The sequence below is a fragment of the Balaenoptera borealis genome (assembly GCF_965194805.1).
Source record: "Balaenoptera borealis genome assembly, chromosome: 4".
In the NCBI taxonomy this organism is placed as follows: Eukaryota; Metazoa; Chordata; class Mammalia; order Artiodactyla; family Balaenopteridae; genus Balaenoptera; species Balaenoptera borealis.
Genome location: NC_138861.1, coordinates 106,667,912 through 106,692,831, shown reverse-complemented (window position 1 = coordinate 106,692,831; position 24,920 = coordinate 106,667,912). Strand labels below are relative to the sequence as shown.

The following is a 24,920-nucleotide window of genomic DNA, read 5'->3' as shown; positions in this document are numbered from 1 at the left end:
GTGGCTCCTCCTGATATTTGAATGCATATGTTCCTACAATATTGTCATGTAAATGTTCACTCTCTCTTAGAAACCACAGTACTTCCCTCTCAATTCAGAGTTCTGCAAACCGATATGTAAAAGGCTTTCTGGAAATCCTAATTCCTTCATTCCTAGTATTTACGGGTTATCACATTCATGAGCAATTCAGTTTTTGCCAGCTTTCCTTCCACTTTTTTCCAATGTCTTTATATCTTCCAAGTGTCATAAATTCATTTTGTCAACTCAATTGAAATCAACTCACATTTTCTCTGGAGACTTTGGAAGGATTTTTCTATCTGTGTTGTTACAGAGTTTTGAGAATGACTATGTTATCTAGGTCTGAAAAGGATGCATACTTTCTTTTTAATTCCCCACCAATCCTCAGCCATTCATTCACTCCCATGACTTTAGTGTCTACTCCATGCCGGGCACTTGCCTTATGGTGGTCGTGATGGGAAAGGTAAGATTGGCATTAGATGTGACAGCTCCTAAGACAGGTGCCATCTTCATTCGGACTTTGTCTCAACTCCAATGTGGAACCTAATCAGGTGTGTATTTTAAACACAATTCTTTGCTTTTACTTAAGTCATTAGCTCCCATGTATAAGTTAAAATGCTTTAGACTTTCCATAACTGTCTTCACAAGCCCCTCCAGGAAACAAAGTCCATCTGTATTCTCCCTTTGAACAATAGTCCGGAGAAGAGTTGCATCTGTCTCCAGACTTAACACAGGGAAGGACCCCCAGACGGAGCTGCCTCACCCACTCAGGGGATCTTTTTGGAGCCTCTGTTGTTTTTATCCCATCTTTTTTTTTTTTTAATGTCCAGGCCTATAATAAAATATGAAAGCTGGAGATATTTACCCCCAATAATGGGATTTATGCAGTCTTCCCTTGGCTTTCCCATGACTGGATCTAACCATGGCCTTATTTTCTTTCTCTTGGCAGCAGGATCCACATTAGTCCCCCCAATGGACTTGGTCATTAAGTCCTGACCAAAAAATTTCATCAAAACACATGGCTGTACTATTTGCTAGGAGATGGCATGCCATAGTCAAAAAGGTGGCACTCGAATACCTTCCCCCCTAGAAACCTCATTAGCCACTGTATCCAAAGAATGCTATGAAGCTGTACTTTCTTTTTTCAGGTGAAAAGAGTAACTTATTTTACATGTTAGCAATACACACCCAAAGCATCTTAAACTAATGAACCTTGAAGAAACAAAATACCCTCTTCAGAACTTAAAAGCCACTTACACAGACTGGTTTATTCCAGGACCACGAATAAGAACATCAAGCTTGAACTCGAAGATAATGTTTTGTTGCTGAGTAAGAAACCGTGAACAACTCTGAATCTTCGAAGGCCAGGCTGGTAGATTTTTAACCCCTGCCCCACCCTAATCCTGTCCCAGGGGGGCATGGTGCTGAGGGAGGGGCTGACCTGACAGAGATCTGGAGGGAGATGCTGAGATGCTGCAGTCACCCCCACCAGACCTGGGTACCACTTCAGGAGCATCCCCAAAGCTCTGCTGTCAGTGGGCTTTGGGAAAGGAGAAAACAGCTTTAATGAAGCCAAACCCCAATTATCCCAGGTGTGGAGCGGGAGCCTCAGGAAGTCCCACTTTCCAAGGGAACAGGCTACTTCCGTGGCACTTGATGATATTCAGGCGTTCACACAGCTCCCCCGAGGACACGGTTTTTATTTTTCAAGGAGCCTCCAGTTGCCGACTGTCGTGCAGGGAACACTCAGGAGGCGCTATTAGCAGTCACTTGTTTCAGTAAACATTGAACGTAACATACGCCTCTCAAGTAATGTGTATCCAAACATACAATTTACAAATAATTAACATCATGTTAATTAGTCACATTAATTTATGCCACTTTGTGGAATTATTTCCTCAGAGTGTTTAGGAACTCTGCCAGGAGCTTGAGCCAAACAGTGTGAAAATGTGCTGGAAGTTAACGGTTGTGAGTGGCTGTGAGACACAGCTTGAGCGGCTGGTGCCCGGGCCCTGCAGTTGATCAGAAACCGCCTGTCTTGCGGCCACCCCGCCTCGTGAAAACAGCCTGGCAGGTGCCTTATCACCTTTCCTGACTCACACCTTCTCTTTCATTCTTAGGTTTCTGTTGATCTTTGTGAGTGTCCTCTCTCCCCACCGTCAAACATACACCACCAGGTACACACAGGAGGGACACGGTAAGCCCACCTGATGAGTCTTACATGTGGAGATGTTCTGCCCACCACTGGTGTTTGGTGATGAAAACATCAAACCAAACCAAACCTGGGAATTATGTCCTGTAAACAGCAGTTCTGAGGATGTGAAATGGCAAAAGTAAAGTGTTAAAGTTCCAAGTAAAGGGGGATCCACATAAAGTTTTCATCTGTCTTTGAAACACTGCTACCCTCACAAAGACCAAACTCCACTCTTCTCAAGCACTTAAAATCCAGTGGACAGGATAGCTACATCAGCTGAAAAGTTGAGGAATGAAAAAGGAAGACATTTAGAGAAAACAGACTTTGTAGATTTTGCAAACAGAGTGCAAATTAGGCAGGAAACACAAACATACCAAACAATAAATTTAAGTCAAGGCAATAGTGTCTGGGCTCCTTTCGGGGGCTAAGTCACTGTGGGAGTAATACAGCTTCATAAAGTAGCTGGGCCGCCGTGATTCAGGGGTCTGTGAAATATGCTGCGACTGCTTCTTCTCAGATCTGGTCACTCTTATCAGTGAGCCCAGAGGTGATTGTATCTAAACCCAGAGGTTTATTTTATTGGGGTAACTAAGTTGATAAAAGAAGAAATTCAGAGCTCCTCCCTGAACTTCACAGTATAAGCTCTGGAAAGCCCCAGACAAGCCTTGCAACCCCATTCACTCCTCTGCTTGAGGTGATTCCAAACATGTTGATGATTCTAAATGAATGACAGACAGCAAGACTAAAAGTCTATGATCAAGTTATACTCCCAAGGTCTAAATACTAGCACAAAGAACTTGCATGACAATTTAATGCAGACAAGCATCTGAGTGTGGGAACACTGACCAACATATGAACATTATGGACAAGTGAAAGAAAAGGAACCCAGGAATCTCTCTTGAGACTCTGTACATTCGTCAAAACAAGAAAATTCAGAGTTAATATCAACATGATTCCTTCCCTCTAAATCCCTGCTTTATACCCTTAGTTGCAGAATAGGTCACTGTAAGCTGCCCTACCCCATCCAAATTACAAGAAATTGACAGTAAGTCAAGGGACAAAATGGTGAAAAGTCTAGAGGGGCAATGCAGAGACACTGTGAGATAGTAACACCTAACATCGTGCTGGTCCTCATGGAGTTTAAGAAGTGGAGTGGGAGAAGCAGGAGTGTTCATTAAAAAATATATCAAATATATGGGACTTCCCTGGTGGCGCAGTGGTTAAGAATCCACCTGCCAATGCAGGGGACACGGGTTTGAGCCCTGGTCTGGGAAGATCCCATATGCCACGGAGCAATTAATCCTGTGCACCACAACTACCGAGCCTGCGCTCTAGAGCCCACGTGCCACAACTACTGAGCCCACGCGTCACAACTACTGAAGCCTGCGCACCTAGAGCCCGTGCTCCGCCACAAGAGAAGCTACCACAATGAGAAGCCTGCGCACCGCAATGAAGAGTAGCCCCTGCTCGCCGCAACTAGAGAAAGCCCACGCGCAACAACGAAGACCCAACGCAGCCAAAAAAAAAGAAAAAAAAAAGAAAATGATAAAAAAACAAAAAAACACAAAAAATAATCAAAAAAACAAATATAATATTAATGCCAATAAGGTATGATATAAATGCCAAAAATGAGGTCCCAAAATGTATTGTGGGACCAAAGGAAGCCATGAGCCACTCAGAAAGTCAGAGAAATTTAGCCCAGAGAAAGTTCCTTTCCTGATATATCTTCTTTGTTACCTAAAGAGGTAAATTCTGAGCTTTATTTCCATGTGGACACATTGATATGTAAAAGTAGAGGGTATTTTTCCCCATAAGAAACCCTTGATTCATTGGTATGAGAATCACATTTAGTCTGTAACTTCCCCCAAAGTCTTGGTTAATAACAATATATTTTAAGTGTTGCTTTTTAAATTTTATTTAGGGCCTATTTGATTCACTTTAACTTTGATTCAATTTAGTTCTCTTTAATATTTATCCGATAATGTTTCAGAATCCCAAAGAAGTGAATACATGAAAGCTGTTCCCTAATGTCCAGGAAACCATTGAGAATATAAAAGCAGCAAAAAATCATCCTAGGGTTTAAGGACGCTCAGAAACTTCAAAGAGATTCGAACGAAATCTACACCGATTTTGCCCCATCTGAAATTGCACTCGGCGGGAGAAGCACTTCTCCCCATGAAGAAATTGGAAAATGCATTTGAAAAAATAGATTCATATTTTAATTAAAAGGGGCCATTCTGAGCCCAGCATGTGGAAGCGTGGCATTAATATTTGTGACACTAGCCATAGGGGACAGGTGGGCAAAGAGGGTCTTGCATCAGCAGCAGGAAGTCAAAGTTGATCCTTCTTGAAAACCAGAGTCTCACAGACATTAAGGTGTTTGTTCTTGCTTCAAAGCATTCCCCAAAGACAAGGCACAGCGTTGGCAGGTCTAGAGAGCCATTAGGAGGGCTACGGTGGGATCAAAGTTTAAGCAGGATAGTGCTTCTGGAGAACAAAAATGCTCGTGGATGTACACGAGTGCAAGTCTGTGTGTGTGTGTGTGTGTGTGTGTGTGTGACAGCCAGCAGTGACTCCGCCTATCACGCAAACACATGAATAAGTGTCAATCCCCAGTTACACAAATTTTAAAATGAGTATAATTTGCTCAACAGACTTCAGAAATGTGACGGTCTACTGAATACCAATGGCATTTGTTGGCATTATTTGTTTGATGGAGAATGACAGCCTTCGTACAGCCCCCTATTTGGTATTTAACAAAAATGCACATATTCAGCCAACTTGTGGCAGCAACTCCTCAAAGCTGTAATGTGGACATCAGCCATCATGGCTGGTAGCCAGTCCTGGCCTGCTCAAGGCTGCTGGGTTTATGGACATGTATACTTAAAATGTAACAAGTTAAAAAAAAAAATCACGTTTGTGTGCATGAATCAATTTTTCTATGTCAAATGGATCATTTCCTTCTCTGAAAGCAAATGTTCCTTGGTTTGTGAGTAAAACATCTACAAAAAATGTAATCTGGTTCTTAAGGGCTTGGCGTCACATGGCCTTGACTTGTTTGTTAACTGAATGCCCTAAGCAAATCCTAATATTTAGTTTTGAGCACCACAGGATGGAAAACCAGGGAGTGCAGCATTTAGAGCTCTTGTCACCCAACCCCTTCTCTGGTCAGAGAGGAACAGGACAGGAGAGGTAAGGGCAGGGCCTCTCAGCTTAAAATTTCACTGGAGGTGCACATCCAATATGGCAGCCACCAGTTACAGGCTGCTATTGAGGACTTGAAATGTGGCTGGTGAGACCAGGGAACTGAAATTTTTATTTACATTTAATTGATGTAAAGTTAAATGGAAAAACTTAAGCAGTGCAAGCTACTTTTCCATCAAACATGGTTATGATGTTGGTAGGATCCCATTTCCATGTAACTGTTGCATCACATAGATAATATTGTCATTCTGTAGTGAGAGTGTCAGGTACACGTGTCACTTCTACTATTACACATAAACACATCAGGCATTGTGTGTTCGTTCCTGCCAACAGACTTATTCAGCATGAATGATTTTTCTTTGCCCCAGACAGCGTTATAATATGTTTATTTAAATATTTAATGCAGACAGCACAAGTAACAGGGATAACTACGTAAATCACAATTGGGAATTAAATTAGAATAATGGTGCTACTTGTAAATTATTAGATTAGTTTATAGTTAAAACAAGTAAGTATAGACAGATTTTAAAGTGTAAACTGATAATACTGATGCAAAATCTAGGGGCAAATCACAAGCTAGTTCTACAACCAGAAAAGTTCAGAAAAAAAGAGATTAGAAGAAGGGATATCACAACTTTCAGGAGGAATGTCGACCGCAGTTTACTGCAGCACAACAGAACAAAGCTGCTTGTTGTATAAAAGAAAAGTTAAAGGTAATAAAGTGGACAAGATAAAGAGACATTTTCAGCAAATACCAGTAGATTTGAAGAGTTATCCCCCCCATACTCAAACCAAAAATATTGGTACTAGAAAAGGTGGTTTGTAGAAAATTTTAAATTACACATATAGTTGGCATGATATACCAGTTAGACAGTGTCTTGGTGCCAGTACATGCTCGATCTTCACAATCTGTTTTGAATCTGCTCCCATGGCCATTGTCACCTCGTAGATGTCACCCATCCCCTATCACTTGCTCTAAGTGGGTCACCACCCAGCTCGTCTTGGGGCTTCACTCTTGCCTCCTTGTAACCCATTCTCAACATAGTGACCAATGAGATCTTTTAAAAATGGAAATCAGATTTCTCATTCCCACGACACTTAGAAAACAAACAAGACCTACAAGAGGGCCTACAGGTCCTGCATAGATGGCCAATGTCATTTCTAACTGCTTTTCTCCCCACCTCCTCCAACCACCCCAGCCTTCCTTCTGCTTCTTGGAAGGTATCCAGCTTGTTCCCATCTCAAGGCCTTTGGACCCACTGTCCCCTTTGTCTGAAGCACTCTTTCCCCAGCTCTGTATATATCGCTGATTAAATAAATAAATGGATGTGGGGGAGGAATGAATTGGGTTAGACAACGGGATTTCCTCCATCCATTCAATGTTGTATGCATTCATCCATTTATTTCAATGAACAAACATTACTTAGTTCCCACAGTTTGCCAGGCACTAGTTAGGAGATGGGAAGCCAGATTTTTTTTTTAACTTCTCTCTATAGGATATAAAAGGGAAAATGGCTTCTGTTTGTGTTTTCTGTTTTCCCAGATTTTAGGAAGACTAAATTTATCTACAGTGAAGTCATTGCAATGATTTTATGTTATCAGTATATTGAAAAAACAACAACAAAAAAAAAACCACAACAAAAACCGGGGCTCGTAAGCAGAATATAAAAAGTTAATGATGTTATGTGACTCAACCCAGGTTGGAAACAGAAAACAGAAACTCCAATCCAATCAATGGGATGGAAGAGGTCAGCAGAGCAGGTTCCTCTTGGGCAGGGGCTGTATCTTATTAAGTTTTGTATCCTCAGTGCCAGATCTGTGGTAGGAATTCAATAAATTCCTGCTAAATTGAAATCATCACTTATAGTAAGCCCTTATTGAGACTGTGAATTCCTTGAAGGCAGGGTCTATGGTGGTAGGTCTCTGCACCCTTGAGGCCTCCTATGTACCCAGAGTCTCCGTAATTGTTTATGTGTACAGTGGCTAAAAAGTCAAGTCTTAAACATATCAGGCATGTGACATAATGCATGAAGCAGTCCAGGTGTGAGACATCAGAGAGTGATAGAGATTGGGAGACTGGGGGCAATCTACATCTACAGGGGCCCAGCGTTGTCAGATCTTCTGCTTTTCTTTTGTTTCTTTCAAAAGCCTGCAATTTAGATTTTTACTTGAAATCTCCAATTTTTAAATATTGGCAATTATTTCAGAATGTTTGGAAGTATTTTGCAAACAGACACGTAAGCAGACCACTTTTGGCTCACTGGATGGTCAGATTGTGACCTTGGTGTTAAGGGGACAGGAGTAAACACTCAGTAAGCAATCCATGTAGCAAACACCGCACTAGCACCTTTTTATTCAACATCTCCTTATGCCTCCCTGACAAGTGCGTCTCATTAACTCCATTTACAGCAGAGAAGAGTAGGGCACAGAAGGGTCAAGTAATTCGCCCGAGGTCACACAACCAGTAAGTTGGTGTGGCAGGGCCTGAAAATCAAAGCCATCGATCTTTCTAATACATTGAGTTGCCTTCTAATTACAGATACCAGACTAATTCTTAAACAGAAACAGAGAAAAAAATAATTCTCTTTCTAAAAGCCCCACCAAATGGCCTGAATTTTAGGATGGGGTCATATTTTAAACACGACCAGGAGCACCACTCAGGCAATGCCCTCCAAAGAAAGACACGTGCTTAAGTATGTCAAGGTTCTGCCGTACTTTCTTCAAGCACATAAAGACCAAAACTGCCTTCAAATATGAAAGTTATATGTATGGAGAAGGTCTGAGATACACTTGGCAGTTTGATCTTTCTCTCTTTGGTTTGCAAAGTTCATTTTGCCGACATATGTTTTTGCTTAGAAATGTGCTTAGGTGGATAAATCACTGGATTGGTGTCTCCAGAGCCAGCTCCATTAACTTTCTTGGCATGATCTCACCACTTAAGTCAACATGACTTAAGAGTTTATATAACACTTTATTAGGCTTTAATTCCATATTTTTCCTGAATTTCATTGTTCATGTGATGGGTAGAAAATAAATGTTACTCGTGACTCAAAGACCAAAGTTTTCTAACGTTAATTTGTTATTAATTAATTAACTTGGTTAATTTTAATTTTACATAGGCAGGAGGGAGAGAACACTTCTGAAGGAAAAAAATCATATATATATTACATTTAATATATACATACATGCACACACATACGTGCATATAGCAAATCACAATGTTATCAGCCTTCTGAGAAAAGTAAGTGGACGGAAGTTTAAAGTTCAATATAAAAAAGAAAACAGAATCATTTTACTGTGATTCTGAGTCCTGTGACTCTGGTGATTATATTCGAGCTCTTCTTTTGTAACCCTTACCACACTTTTAGTAACTATGTAGCTCAGAGTTCTCATTTAAGGGGAAAAAAAAAAAAAGGAAATAATATGACCAGAGCTTAACTAATTTGAAATATACTGTTTGGACAAAACTGTTAGACCTGTGGATCTCAACAAGCAAAGATTTTGCTCCCCAGGCGACAATTAGAGATGTCTGAAGACATTTTTGGTTGTCATGATTTGGGGGAGTTGTTACTGGCATCTAGTGGGTAGATGCAAACTACAAAACAGAGTAAGTGTGATATGAGAGTTTGCCCTGAAGATAAAGAGATTATGGAGGCATCTTTCATCTCACAGGGAAAAGAAGGCACATATTTCTCCAGTTTCTCTGGCGCAGAAATCTTATTTTGCAGTTGATATTGGCAATGCCTCCCACAGTTGTAGAGAAGGCACAGAATTTGGGAAGGCTGAGTATAAGACCTAGATTTTGCCCAGGCCACCGAGTGGTCTTAGGCAAGGCCTTTAAGCTCATTGAAACTCAATTTCTATACTTATCAATGGGTCTGAGGATGATAATGATACCTGTCCACCTGATCTCACAAGCTATTGAGAAAATTAAATGAGATGATGCTTATCAGGCGTTATCAGATGTCACCACCACTGCCCTCATCATCATCATCATCATCCCGGGGGGGGGGGGGTCACACATATCCATATTAAAGTAACATAGTTTCCTTTTTCATTCATTCTTTTTTTTCCATTCATTTATTCAGCAAACATTTACCATGCACCTGCTACATGCCAGGTGTCCTGCTAAGTTCAGGGGTTATAAATACAAGCAAGACATGAACGCCTTATTCCCTTGCTCCATCAATTCCTACTCTCCAGGATCTTCTTATAATTGCTGGACAGAACAAGAGAAATAAATATGGGGACAGATGATGTAGATGAGTCCTGGATTCCTTATCCCATAGTTCCTTTCATAACCGGTGACCCTCAGAGAAGGACATAAGTGAGATCGGGAATGGCCAGAAACATGTAATGGGCTGGGTTAGGAAACAGACTGCACAAATTTATTTGGAGTTTGGCCCAGTCAGATCCAGGCACAGGCTCACTTTTTTTCCAGAAGCACCAGGAAGACAGCCATTGTCCTACACAGGATTATGGAGAATGTGTCCACATGAGAGCAGGGCTCCCAGGGATGCAAATTTAATTCCCTTGAGCACCTGTGAATAGACTTCTGAATTCAAAGCCAAATTACCAGATTTTTCCTATCCCTTCCAACCTTCCCTCTGACACCCGGGAGGAATTACTCTGCTCTACCTCCCGACACTCAGTCCCCGTCGCAGTACTTTGAACGTGACTCGTCATATTGTACATGGTGCGTACGCGTGCATGTGCATTTGCATATTTAACGTATCCATCCCCACTGCTGGACAGTGAACCAAGGAACAAAAGGAAAGGGGTAAACAGTTCTGGACAAACAGCCTACTTGTGCCAAGTACTATCACCATGGCAATGCTTTTCAACTTCAGAAATACATCAGAACTTTTGGGGAAGCTTTACGGAAATACGGAGGCTGCAAAGCACAGGGCTTAGGAAACGGACTGAATGGGGTCAAACGCCAGCTTCCACTTACCAGGTACGGACTTTGGACAAGTTATTTAATTTCTCCGTGCTGCAGTTTCCTCATCTTTGATGGGGATAATATTACCTATCCATAGGGTTGTCGTAAGGATTAAATGAGGTAATTTATGCAAAGCAGAACAGTGCCTGGCACCCGATACGTGTTTGCTGTAGCTGCTATTACAAGCGCTGCTACCATTTTTATTGCCATCATCATCATCATCATCATCATCATCTTCATCATCATCATTATAAGAGGCCCTGGGCCCCAGCCCAAAAGCATTCCATCACTTTCAAGGAATGAGGGTCCAGGCATCGGTATTTTTTTCATAAGCTCCATAACTTTGAAAATCACTGACTTCACATGCAGCTGGCTCTCCATAGCGATTGAAGAATAAATGAATGATTGGATAAAATACAGACTACATACCACAGAAGAGAAACAGAGTAGAAACTGAGTCAAGAAAGAATGAGAGCCAGAGAGATGCCTTGCCAGTGGAAAGCCTGACTCTGCAGGACATTGGCAGAAGGGCTCACGGAAATTTCTTCTCTGGGAACTTTAATTAATGGGGCAGGTAACATCCATTCTTGGAAGCTTTCCACACAGGTTCTAGCCTTGAGCCAAAGGAAACCCTTGATGCAACTCTTGGTCCCCTTCCATCCTTTCAATTATTCATTCCTCCTTTCTATAAGACAGAGGTAGAAGGGGAGTAGGTCACTGACTGCTAGAAAACTCGGGATTCATTCTGTGCAAATTCTCTTTGTAGATATCTTTCTGTTTCCATTTCACTCTGCAAGAGTTTGGTTGCAACCCCACTCAGGCCTTTCCTCACCACTGTGCCCATCCATTCCGTAAACACACATTGACTCTGGACCTTCAGCTCATCCCACCTGGGGATTAGATTCTTATTGATCTTTGCCCCAAACCCAGCACAGAAGATGCTCAACAATTATTTGTTGAAAGATGAAAATAATCCAAGCAAACCTAAGTGTGGATGGCAGCTCAATAATAAGTATTGGCTGTAAACTTCTAAACTCCCTATCTTCCCATTCCTGATTTTTATAAGCCCACCCTCTCCCACACAGTGCCTTGCATCAATTAATATGTGGTGGAAATATATCATCCAATCATAACAAACAGTGAGGAATGTTTTAAAAGTATACTTTATGTTACAGAGTTTTATTTTCCTTGAATAAGAGAATGATTTGGAACATTATAATAACAAACAGAAAAGAGGGCCCCTCCCCCAAAGATCTGCTATTGACTTGCTGGACCCAGGAAGAGAAATTGAACTATCCCGAACATTCATTTCCTGGAGTCAAAGAATAAAGAATGGAAAGCTTTTCTTCTAGGGAGCCCAAAGTACTTCCTTTTGTATGCTTTCCTTGGTTCTCACAGTTTCCCTTAAAAGAGAGAAAGACAAATCTCATATGATATCGCTTATATGTGGAATCTAAAAAAAGGGTACAGATGAACTTATCTACAAAACAGAAATAGAGTCACAGATGTAGAAAACAAACTTATCGCTACCAGGGGATAAGGGGGAGGGGAGGGATAAATTGGGAGATTGGGATTGACATACACACACTACTATATATAAAATAGATTACTAATAAGGACCTACTGAATAGCACAGGGAACTCTACTCAGTACTCTGTAATGGCCTATATGGGAAAAGAATCTAAAAAAGAGTGGATATATGTATATGTATAACTGATTCACTTTGCTGTACAGCAGAAACTAACACAATATTGTAAATCAACTATACGCCAATACAAATTAAAAGAAAAAGCATGAGTGATTCTTTTCGCTGAGATACAGGCATGCTAAATGGTTTGCTGTAAAGTGAATTCCAAGTCAAATTGAAAGTCAGGGGAAGAAGCACCCTCCTGACATTGGTGATAGGCTGGTAAATGTTGAACTGGCTCTCTTGAAACAAGAAAGCCCTGATCTGTAGTGCTCACCAACTTCTGTGGTGTAAACATTCCCACTGCAGCAGATTTCCAGCTATGAGCTGGACATAACTGAGAACAGATTTAGGAAGATAGGCTTACAAATGGCTGTGGTGAACTGCTAACAGCTGGCCCCAGCACCTCATCGCCCTCACAGACGTCAGGGTGGGGGGTGGATCCCACCTCCTCCCTCACCTTCAGGACTTGTACAAATACAGTTTTTGAAGCTGTTACATTTCAAAGCACAGGGTCTCTTTCCATGAAGCTCCTTGAAGGCAAGATGGCAGCCTTCTGTGTCCCTGGTTTGCACAGGGTAGCTGGTCAATAAACAGCTGCTTCCAAGGAATATACAAACATATTTGTAACTTAAGATCATTTAGAATGATACTTGTCATGCCTGAAATATGTTCTCACTGTCGTGCCTGCTTAGATATGTTTGGATTTACCCGATTTTGTCTTGATATACGATCTAAACCTCCCAGACTGTCAGGTGGGCAAGAGTTAATTCTCAGGTAATTCTAAGGTATAAGATCTTTCCTTAAGGTCTACACAGTTTCCTTGAGTGACAGAGTGACAGCACCCCGGGAAAGACAGTCCAAGCAATGGCCACCATATTAACACAGATCAATATGAGTTATTAACAATTTCCTCCCAGCCTTCTTGGCAGACATGTAGGGGTTAGAGGGACAAAGTGGTGCTAAGTTTAGATAAAAGTGGGAGAAAAAAATGAGAATTGGAAAAGAACATAAAATTGGGGCAGGGGTAGCATGGCAGGGAAGTTGGGACATTTGAGGGAGCCAGGAACATAGAAATGAAGGGCTGGGTGGGAACAAAGACCCCTATTGTCGATCTGAACTAGGAAAGAGCTCTTGAGTTCCCATTTCATCTGTTACCAATGAGTTTTTTTTTTAATCAAGAAAGACCACCCAATACCTCATCACTTTCATAGAAGAGATTTTAAAAAATCCCTGCTATTCAAATTTGCATTCCTGTGGTGAAACTCCTTTCTGTGAGGCAAAAAACAATGGCCCATGTTTAATTCTCTTCTACCTTTTCCCCACCCTTCAAGAGCTTGCATGATAATGGAGGCAGAGTAGATGCACACTCGTACCCTCTGCATGATTCCAGAAACTTCAGACTGGCTTCTCTGCAGAGACTCCCAATCTACTGGGCTGTACCTCCCTTGTTTTCAGTAGTGAAAGTTAAAATAGTGAGAATGCCTTCATCAAAAGAGTGACCTAAGATAATCCACATAACTTCCACAGAGGAAAAAGGCTCTTCCTTTTTCTATCGCAACCAAGGAGCTAAATGCGATAATCACATAACGATGTGAGTGGGACATGGCAGGGGGCTGCTGTGTGTGGATTCACAGAGCAAGCAGCACAATGAGATAAAAAAGGGACCCTGAGTGTGGGCACAGAACACGGGGGAAGGGATTTCTTTGGAGAGGGCTGTTGTCCCACCCTTTCTCCCAGGGCACGGGGCATTTGCCACCTGCGACCCCAAGCCTCCAGAGGGAAGCTTCAGGGATGCGGAGATTTTTGAAGTCTATTTCTATTTCTGGCAGTTGGAAGATGCAGAAGTCTGGAGACTGACCCACACCCGAGCAAGTTAGACAGGATCAGGTATCGGAGTTCTAGCCCTGAGAAGGGGCAGGGGGGGCTGAGCGCCTGCCTGCTGGGTGACCAGCCAGGAGAGGACCGCTTAGTGGGACCGAGCCTCTATCCTGGAGGCCACAGGGACAAGTGCATGTCCTGTGAGCCAGATAAGCAAAGGGAGAGTGAGGGAAGGTCCAATAAAGCTGTTCTACAGGCGCTGGCTGAATGCCAGGGCTTAGGACCAGGTGCGTCAGCCTGGGTAAGGGGACTGCACGAGGGAGGGGACCATGAGAGAACCAATCTGCTTTCACATTGGCCAGGCCTAGCCAGGGTCTCCCCTTGGAATATTTGCCAAGCCTGGAACATGAATCCACCTGGCACCTCCACCTCACCTACCTTAGACCCTGAAAGAGAGGGAAAGAGCAGCTGCATGTTGGGGGAAGGATAGAGGTGAGCAGAGAAGAGCAGAAAGAATAACAGTGCTTTCCTGGCCCACTGCATCTTTCTGTCTGAAGCAGGTCTGAGCTGCACAGGAGAGAAGATCTAACTGGAGCTCAAGCTTGGGCTGTTACTCAGCGTTAGATAGTCCAGTGGCTAAACTGAAACTCAAGGTAGCTGAATCATACCTGAGAAGGAGCAGAAAAGATATGCCTAGCGTTCTCCAGGGACAGAAGGAGAAAATCCCCCGAAGTGGGTTGAATAGCAGCCCACGCCTCCCCAAAGATATGTCCACTTGGAACCTAGAAATGTGAACTTTTACGGAAAAAAGGGGTGTTGGCAAAGGTAGTCTTTTAAGGACATGAGATCATCTTGGATTAGGGTGGACATGAGATCATCTTGGATTAGGGTGGGCCCTAAATCCAATGACAAGTCCTTATGAGAGGTAAGAAGGGAAAATAGACACAGAGACACAGGGGAAAGGTCCATGGAAGGACAGAAATAGGAGTGATGCGTCTACAAGCCAAGGATTGCTGGGAGCCACCAGAAGCGAGGAGAGAGGCCTGGAACAATCTTTCAGAGCCTTAACCCTACAGACACCTTGATTTTGACTTCTGGCCTCCAGAACTGTGAGAGAGTAAAGTTCTGCTCCTTTAAAGCTACCAGGTTTGGGGTACTTTGGTATGGCTGCCACAGGAAACAAAGACGACCCGAAGTAAATTTGAAGAGATGATGGGAAGACAAAATAAGGGCATGCTTTATCATAATCCACACGACAAGCCTGGGCCATACGTGAGTTACAGGTGTTTTTACTTGCCTTGCTCTGGCTCACACGGGGCAGTAATGAAGAGCTGAAGCTTCGCCAAGTCCAGCTGTGACCCCAGAATGCCATGCAAGGTGGAATCGTTAGGCCAAGGAGCAGCTCTGAGAAGGAGCTGTCCCCCAGTTTGCAACCCCACAAGAGGGTCTTGACGCCTCCCTGACACTCTTCTTCTACCTCTGGAAGAAACCTGCTGCTGCCGTGGGTAGAATAAATCCAAATGAAGGCAGCTTCCTGTCATCAGAGTGAGTTACTTCTCTGCTGGTTCTCTGGGTGGGTCTTGTTTCCTTTTCCACTGCAGAGATATCTGCTGAAGCTTGGGTTTCGTGCTCTCTGTAGCTTTACCCCAGTCCCCTACTGGTAGGTGACAGTTTTATGGAGACGGGTTCTTGGAGAGAAAATCTACGATATTTTACAAAATTGAAGAAATGGAAAGACATGGGAGTTTTCAAACAGCAGCAAATTGGACATGTGCCAGTCCAAAAGCAGTGCTGCAATTTCTCCCCCTAGACTCAAATTCCACAGAACAGGCAGTAGTTGTTTTCTCACAGAGCTTCACTGTGTTTTTTAAAATGGGGGGGGAAAGGCAAAGAAAAGGACCTTTTTCCATCCACATGGGTTGGCTCGGGGATTTTCCCTTTGAGTGGCGGTGGGGGGACGGAGGGGTGGGCATGTCACAAGCTGGTTAGTTAGACCCCTGAACGCTGTGTCTGTCTGTTAGACTAAGATCATCACTCCAGGGTATCTGGGAACATCGGAGATCACTGAATCCCATTTCAATTTTGTTCGTAGAGGAGTAAAGTGAAGCACAGAGAGGGTGAGTGATTTGCCAAACGACACACAGAGACAGGGAGTGATAGCACTTGTGTCACAGCCCAGAACTCTTCCATCTCTAGGCCTGGTCCTAATATTCTCAGGGTGACCTTCGACTAGTTTCTGACAGAGCTAAGAAGGCATTTCCATTACACCATGGGGGCTGCTGTTTCTGAGCAGCAGTGGTAGGGGGAGCATTTCTTGATCCCCTGCAGTGCATGAGGCCTGAGCTCCATGCTTAACATGGGTTATTCCGCGCTGTGCTCCTGAGAAGCCCACAGGTATCATCCCCGTCTTAGGGCTGAAGGCGCTGAGTTTGAGAGAGGAGGAATGATTTGGCCAGTTTCCAGCAGACCTGGGCTCTCCCGATTCTCCATTTGGTGTTCTTTCTGCTACACCTGCCACTTCGGCCCCCGCAGAGCAGGAAGTAGGCAGAAGAATAAACGAGGGCTTGGTGATCAGGCAGAACTGGGTTTCAGGCCAGACTCTGAGCTCAGGCAACTCAGAACCTCCCTCATCTGTAAGGCTGACTCATGGATGGCAAATAGGTTTCTCCTTGGGGAGCAGATGTCTAGAGAGAGGGGTTAAGAAGGATTCAGAGGCTGAGCTCAGGCCTGGAGGAAAAAAGTGCTGGGATCAATTAGCAATGTCTGCCTGGACGCGGTTGAGGGCGAGAAGGTGACTGTCCGTCACCCAGCTGTCCCTGGACTGGCCTCAGGCTCTCCATCCTGTGTGTACTTTTACGTTACGGAAGCATCTTGCAGGTCATGGCGTGACTGTCGAGGCCAGGCACCTTCCTTCTCACTGTGGGCCTCCGCTGGCCTTTTGTACCATCTGGCCCCAGGCAGGACGATGGCCCACAAAACTGGCAGAGGAAGCGAGTGGTTCAGTTCATCACCGAGGCTCATCCACTCGGACATTCAGGAAGGCAGAGGTAGTGGCAACCACAGTGCCCATGAGGAGACCTCTTTTCTCCCTTTGCTCTTCTAAAAGTGCCTGAGATTAGAGAACATTGGAATCTTATCATTCCCTGACTTCTTGCCTTCCTTTACCTCTCTGTTTCTCTCCTATTTACCCATCCTTAAAGGTTTTTTGTGCTCTGTGAAACCTTTCAAGGCCATCATGATAGCTCTCTCCTCTGAAAAGTTCTGCCCTATTCCCTGCATCTGACAATCCGTCATACGCTACCATATGATATGTCTTGTGTTTGTGGTTATTTCAGGCTCCCTCCATATGGGTTTATGTAAATGATGTAGCAGAAGGAACTTTGTACTCAGAAAGATTTGGGTATGAATCTTGTCCTTTTACATTTATGAGTTCTGCAACCAGGGGGCATGTTTCGTAGCCTCTGGGAGCTTGCTTTCCTCATCTATAAATGGGATGGTGATGTATGCCATACTAGGTGATGCATGCCATACTGGGCAAAATTCCAGATGCAAAGAACCTTGCATATTGCCTAGCACAGAGTAGGTGCTCAGAAATGTTCTTCAGTAACGACATATCTGCGTGACGCACCTGGGTGATTCCACTACACTTTGAAAATTGCAAAAACAACAACAAAATCGTGGTAATTAAACTCATGAAAAGGCCAGATTCATATTGGATATCAGCAAACGAGTAAACTGTTCAGGGCAAAGAAGATTTGACTCATTTAAAGTGCCAAGAACATGAAACCCATGAGGATTCATTTCATGCTGGAATAGAAAGGGCACAGAAAACCCAGATTCTGGTTCGGAGACTTGGGGACCAGACCAGCAAAATGTTATCTTATTTAACCTTGATTTCAGTACCTGGAAAATGAGGGTAACAGCACCCACCTTACCCAGGCTTGAACTAATAACATCGGATAAATCACATTTAGTGTCTGGAACAGAGTAAACATTGATAAATTAAAGCTACAAATATTGCTGATTTTTCAGGCTCTCTCCTGGATGGCTCACTTTGCTAAGGAAGATTCAGTTTTCTCATCTCTAAAGTGACAATCACAATATTTGTCCTATCTAATTCGAATGAGATATTTTGTCATGTAAGGCTTGGGTGGAAAGCAAATTCTGGACAAATTTGAGTTAGAGCTTTGAAATGTCTTCTTATCCATCTGATTTCATGTAAATGTCTCTTCTCATAGTAGGACTATGATTGGAATACAGTGAGAGATTGACCAATGTTTTTCTGTTGAATGAACACTAATTAAATATATTTATTTACAAAAAATATATTTACAAAATACATATATATATATATATATATATGGACACTAATATAAAGATATTAATAGCCACCATCTATCAAGTCTCTACTAGGGGCCTAGCACCATCTTAAAAACAGGACCCACTTTCTTGAGCCTCTGTGCTTTTTCCATGAGCGTTTCACAGATGAATAAACTGAGATGCCAAAGGGTGGGAGCTCGCCCAAGCCCACCTGCCTGGCCTGAGGCACTTCCTAAGAGCTGGAAATAGAAGGGACCTCAAGCAGCATCTGTCTGGCCCTAAAGCCAACGTCCTGAACAACTGGGTCATGGTTTTTTACACTGGGATTTGTGGACGTGTTCTCAGATTTTCGGAGTTATCTTTAAGAACACTTTACATGCTGTGTAGTTGTGTTTAGGGTAATCTAAAATCACAACATAAGCCTTTTCTGGGTCATTGGGATGACCTGGGAGTAACAGGGGGCTGAGCTGTGGCCTCAGCATCCGGGTGGGTTGAGGGTTTATGGCACATGCTTTAAAGGAGGGTCTAATTGAACTTAACTTTTAAGGCAAAATCTCTCAAGCTGGATCCAGAGAGTTCACAAACTTATTATGTGAGGTCTACGCTCCTCAAATTAGAGAAATATTGCATGAGGCAATACCGTTCTCCCAAGTCACAGGGGATCTTAAAATGGCAATCCAAGTCCTGGGGATTCCAGCGGGGCAGCTGGCCTGGACCTCTGTGCTCTGTCCGGGGTTGGTTCTGAGTCCCAGCTCTGGCCACAACCTGCCTCAAACCATGCATGCTCCCTCACTGGGCCTGGAGAAATTCTTTCCTTTTTCTCAACACTTGGTCTTGAATCCTTTCTGCACTTGGTTATGATTCCAGGGCAATGGCGTTATCTGCAATCAACGTTCCTTGAGTGGTTTCTGTGAACCAGATAACGGTTTTGATAAATGTTGTTTGGTAGAGAAAATCAATGGATGAGAGATCAGTGGGTAGTATGGAGAAATACAGGCTTAGACCTGGATTTGGGTCTTGCATCAGCTACATTCTAGCTGTGTGACTTTCGGCAAGTTGCTTCACCTTTCTGAGTTTCAGTTTCCTCAGATGAAGAATATGGATAGGGATGAAGACAGGATTAGATACAGTACATAGAATAGAGTAGCGGCTGAGCACATGGCATTATTGTATTATTCTTTCGAGCAGTAAGAATTAGAACTCTAATCTCTCTAAGCTCATGGTCTCCGAGCTATGCCTCTCTTATATTGAACTGACCTTCTTGAGGGCCTTTGGGAGGTAACTGGATGGAGAGTGGCACCCTCACGAATGCGATGAGTGCCTTGTAAGGGATGAAGAGACCGAAGCTTTCCCTCTGCCACGTGAGGACACAGGGAGAAGGTGGCCGTCTGCAATTTGGAATCAGGTCCTACCAGATACCAAATCTGCTGACTCCTTGATCGCAGACTTCCAGCCTCCAGAACTGTGAGACATACATTTCTGTTGTTGATAAGCCACCCAGCCTGTGGTACTTGGTCACAGCAGCCTAAACTGACTAAGACAAAAGGACATAGGGATGTAGTTAAGGTAATTCTCAGTGGTGGTTACAAATGCTAAACTATTATGAGATTGCACAAAGAAAGACAGGACAGATAACACAGGATCAGAGAAGTTTAAAAGTACTTTTTATGTGTAAAGAGCTTAGAACAGACCCTGGCACATAAGTTACCAATGTTAGTAATCATCATAATAATATTAATAATAAAAGCCATCAATGTCATCATCACAGTCCCCCATCTTAGACGAGAATATTCTATATGATAGTATTTTTCAAACACAGGTTGGAATGCATTATGGTTCATGAAATCAAATGACTGGGTCAATTGTGCTCTCTGCTGGGCAACTCTCCAGGGTGGTTCTCAAGGTGAAGTCACAGCACAGAGACCTCCCCGGGATCTGTGAAGCAGCCACAATAACTTGCTAATAACAAGAGTTCAAATTCTGAAGCTTAGGACTCGCTGACTTTTAAATTAAAGAAACAAGCCAGTTCAAGTTCACAGTAAAACATGGCCTAGTGCATAGAAACAGTACTGCAGACCCTGATCAAATCAAGCCTGCTTCAGTTTAAATCCCGGGTCCACAGCTTTCTACTGGCAGAGCCTTGGGTAAATTACTTTACTCTATGCCTCACTATCCCCATCTGTAAAATGGGGGTACTAACAGTACTTATCTGAAAAAGATTTTTGTGGAGATTAAATTCGTTAAAATATGTACCACCCAGTAAGAGAATGCTTGGCATGTAGTAAGGGCTGTGTGTAGATTAGCTATTGTTATTTATTAAGTGTACTGAATACACAATTGTAGTCTAAGGGCTGTGCACAGATTATCTTTAACCTGCAACCCTGACACTATTACCTGATCTGTGGTATGCTCGCTCCCTCACGAGAAGGAAGGAGGTAGTTACAGCTGGTGTGGAGGGACGGTGTAGAACCCACAGCCTGGGTTATCTTTGTGATATTCAGAAATAGACCTTTAACTGAATGATATCATTACTCAAATGCTCAGAAAAACATATTTTTAAAGTAGCCCACACACAGAAACAAGAGCTTAGAGTTTAAACCCAATTTTCTTAATTTCCTCTGAAAAATTTGGAGGTGGGCTTATTAAAATCATAGGTTTACCCCTGAGAGTACGTCGCCCATGAGAACATCAGTTGTCAAGTGCATCTCGGAAGAAAAATTCTGGCAAATCTCTATTCTGGGGCACTTAGACTCACATTCCCTTTCAGTCTATCAGGAGTTTCTTCACCTATACAGAGCCAGGCTCCCAGGTTTGTTGTGAGAGACAAAGGAGATACTTCACGTAAAACCTGCTGCATGCAACAGCCGTTACTGTCACCACCAGAACCCTCGGCTCCCCTGCCATTGTCCCATTGGGTCTGGGCTCCCTCAGCAGCCAGAACCCAGGCATATTCTAGTATAGGACTCAGTCTAGCCCCCAGAGAAGGAAACCAACCTACAATTAGAACTTTGGGTTTAACGTGTGCAAATGGATGAGTATCCCATGCGGACATGGTCTGGGAGCTCAGACGGCCAGAATCCCAGACCGAAGGTGCCTGGTGGGTGAATCAGGGAGCCTGGCCCCTCCCCCATGGAAGGCGGCGTCCACGCCACCGAGGACCATGCAAGAGCTCCAGGGACACGGCAAAGCACAAAGATGCTACCGTGTCCCAGACACCATATGCACAGAGCTCCTCCACAAGCAGTTGGGTCATTGGGACTATAATTAGATTATACAAGCCAGGTTCAAGAAATAAGTTGCTTTCTGCACAGGACAAAAGTGGGCTGCAGCCGGGATGTTGTTGTTTTAATGATTCACCATTTCTTAGTTTCAGCAGGAAAAATGAGGTCTGGAATCCACTGGGATGCAATTTCTAGAGCTGCCTCCTGGCTCCCTGGCCAAGTGCATAGAGAAGACCAAGACTCAAGTGACGGTGACAACAACAGCAGCCGTGACCTTTTACCAAGCACTTACCAGGTGCCTTAAGGATGTTTCCTTACTCATAACCCCCTATGAGGAACGTACCATTATCATCTCAGTTTTACAGCTGAGAAAACCAAGGCTCAGAGAGGTTAACCAACTGGCCTGCGATCACACAGCCTGTGAGTGACAGAACCCAATTAGAAATCAATTCAGTTTGAGTTCAGAACCTGCAATCCTAGCCCCTAACTCTAGTAACTCCCAGGATAAATGTGTCCCAGGTACCAACATTCTCTTGCGGCCAAGTCAGAGCAGGAGAAGAACAGAAGGGAAGGAAGCCTGGGGGGCGCTGCTGAAAGTTTAGTAATGTTGTCTGAGCTGATGCTGAGGCCGGCAGACTGCACCCCAGGCTCACTACCGGCAAAGCAAGAGTTAACAGAATGGCAACTGCGCCCTTGTTTACTTGTGTTCTTGTTTCTTTTTTCAACTATACTACTGGGAAGGACTACAAGACTTTCCCGCTCCTTATTAAAAACAGAAAATCTGTTTAGGCAGCAGCTACAGCACAAAGACAGAGAGATACATTATGGGCAAAAAGGAGCCAAAGTACAGGCGGCCGACATCAATGGAGGCGGGGCTTGGCGTCAGCCTGTCGACAGGCCTGAGGATCTCTAATTAAACACCCTGCCTCTCGCAGGGTCAGGAAAATAGGAAACAGTAGTGATTCTCATTCCCTACAGTAACAGGGAGAGAATGTTTCCTTCAAGGGAAAAAAAGAACTGCTGCCTTCTTTATTTCGTTTCCCTTTCTTCCTTTCTTCCTCCCTCCCTCCCTCTTTCTCTTCCTCCCTCCCTCCCTTCCTTCCTTTCCCAACTCACCATTGAAAATCCTGGTTTGTGACCAAGTGGGTTGTGATTCTGAAGGAGGGTGGTAATTACTACGATTTTCCTTTTTGGGGAAAAAGGCACGAATCTGTTTCACAATTGATACCTTTGCTTAAAACCTGTAAATACAAAGTCTTTATTTGATGTGCTCTGCCTCTAACACGAGTCCAGCTTCTTCCCTTTGGGAGTTTCTAGGGCCCCTGGGCATCAGCATGTGTATATTCCACTAAGAGACTGTATTGAAAACACTTGTGGATACTTAATAAATAATCGTTGAGTGAATAAATGAATATCAGAAGTAGGAGAACGCCAAAGTCAAGGTTATTCCGGTAGCCCCCGTGTTGGATTTTGGAGCTGGGGTTTGTGCGTCACTTTTAAAATAGGTAGCAATAAGAAAAACTTGGGTCTTCTCAAAACTCACCCTCTTGTCATACATGCTCTCTGTTTAGGAATTAATTTTAGCTAGCTCTGAAATTTGTTCCCATAGCTTTTCTGGGGCAATATAAAATTATCCACCCCAGGATGCCCATAGTGCCGAGGTTGAAAAAGCAGGTTACCCTGACAAGGAGTTCTTGTTGAAAAGGAGGGGAACCATGAATATCAAAATGAGAACATTTCTTCCTCTTTTGCACACCTTCCCTCCTTTGACAAGGCCCATTAAATTCTGTGGGGTCTCTGAGCCCAGAGTACAGAGAGAGTGCGTAGGAAAATTAGAGCCAAGATCAATAATAGTAATAACAGTAATGACTCACATTTGTATATCGCTTTACTGTTTACCAAGTGCACTCCCATACATTAACTCAACTGCAGCTGCACTGGGGAGAAAGTTGGAAAGATTTCCCTAAGAATATTTCCCATTTTATGAGTTTCCAGAATTAACGGTTTAAAACAAATTAGAAATAGATTAAACGAAGTACCTTTGGTCAAACAGAAAAGCAATTACATGATAGGAAATTGTAATAATCCATCACAGGCATCTGCTTCCGAATCCCAATGCTGGTTGTAATGTTTGCTGGCATCTGCCGCTGATACACGACTACAGAGATTGCCCTTCATCTTTGAAATGCCAAAGATAAGAGCAGTTGCCATGGGGAGGTGATAGGAGAGGGGACCCGCGTGTTCCCAGCGATAATTTAGAAGCACCTATCTTTTCTTGAGTTCCCATGTATTGGGCTGGACCGGGACTTGGTTTATATTATATTCTTACATAATATAATTTCATTTCTGGGCCATATTTTTGCAAGCTAGGGATTGTCACTTACTAATATTTGATGGATAAGGAAACCGAGAAGTTATACAATTGCCTCACACAAGTAAACAATAGAGGCACACAGGTAAGAACAACTTGTGAGCCAGGATTTGAACCCTGGTCTATCTGCCCCCTCTTCCCAAGACTTCATTGTCTGTAATAAATGATTACATCAGTTGAAATCTGCAGATGTGTGGTACCTGGTGTACAGTAGGTATTGAATCAGCATTTGTTGTTACTGTCATTTTCCTGGAGAAAACTGAAGAAGAAATAAAGATCTCATATTGATAGCACACACACACACACACACACGCACACACACACACATCTTGTTCCTTGTCAACAGTAAAGGAATAGCATGTGGCTTTTGTTCTGATTCAGCACTAGAATAGCAAAATATCTGATTTATTAACTAGGAACCTGAAAATGAAGTCCTTGTTGGCTTTCATGTTTACATGTAGGAAAGCTCCATGAACAATGGGATGGTCAAACTACTAACTTCTATCTACAATTCTAAATAGTTTCACTGAACTTCCTCTGTACCTTGGATGTACTCATTTTTTAAAACTTTTTATTTTGAAATAATTGTAGGTTCCTATGCTGTTGTAAGAAATAGTACAGAGAGATCTTGAATATTCTTCTCTCCGTTTTCCCCAGTGGTCTCATCTAGCATAGCCCGAGTACAGTAACGACCACAACCAGTGAACTGGCATTGGCATTGATACTGTAGCCCCACCTTAGTCAGAGCTCATCGTGTGTGTATTTAGTTTTATGCAATTTTATCACATGTGCACTTTAAAAATTTTGTGGTATGATAAGTACTCTGTGTAACTTCAATAAAAGTCAAATAATATGAAAACAATGATGAGGCACATTTCTAATGCAGAGTAGTTCAAGTGATTCACTGAAGATATTCTCTGTGCCAGGCACTTTCATAAAATAAAAAATATTAGACAGGAAGAGAAAAAACACAGCTCCTGCTGTCCTGGCACTTGTGGTCTCGTGGGAAAGGCAGGAATGTAGATAATTATAGAACCCAGCGAGTGCAAAATGAAAGAAGACTTTCAATTACAGTTGACCCTTGAACAACGGGGGCTTGGGGCACTGACTCCCAGTGCTGTCAAAAATTCACATATAACTTT

The 24,920-nt window shown here is 43.1% G+C and overlaps 1 protein-coding gene across 13 annotated transcripts in view; it reads right to left on the bottom strand.

Moving 5' to 3' along the window:
* Positions 1–24,920, bottom strand: part of LDB2 (LIM domain binding 2) — a 383,293-nt gene that overhangs the window by 125,179 nt on the left and 233,194 nt on the right. The window lies entirely within an intron of this gene.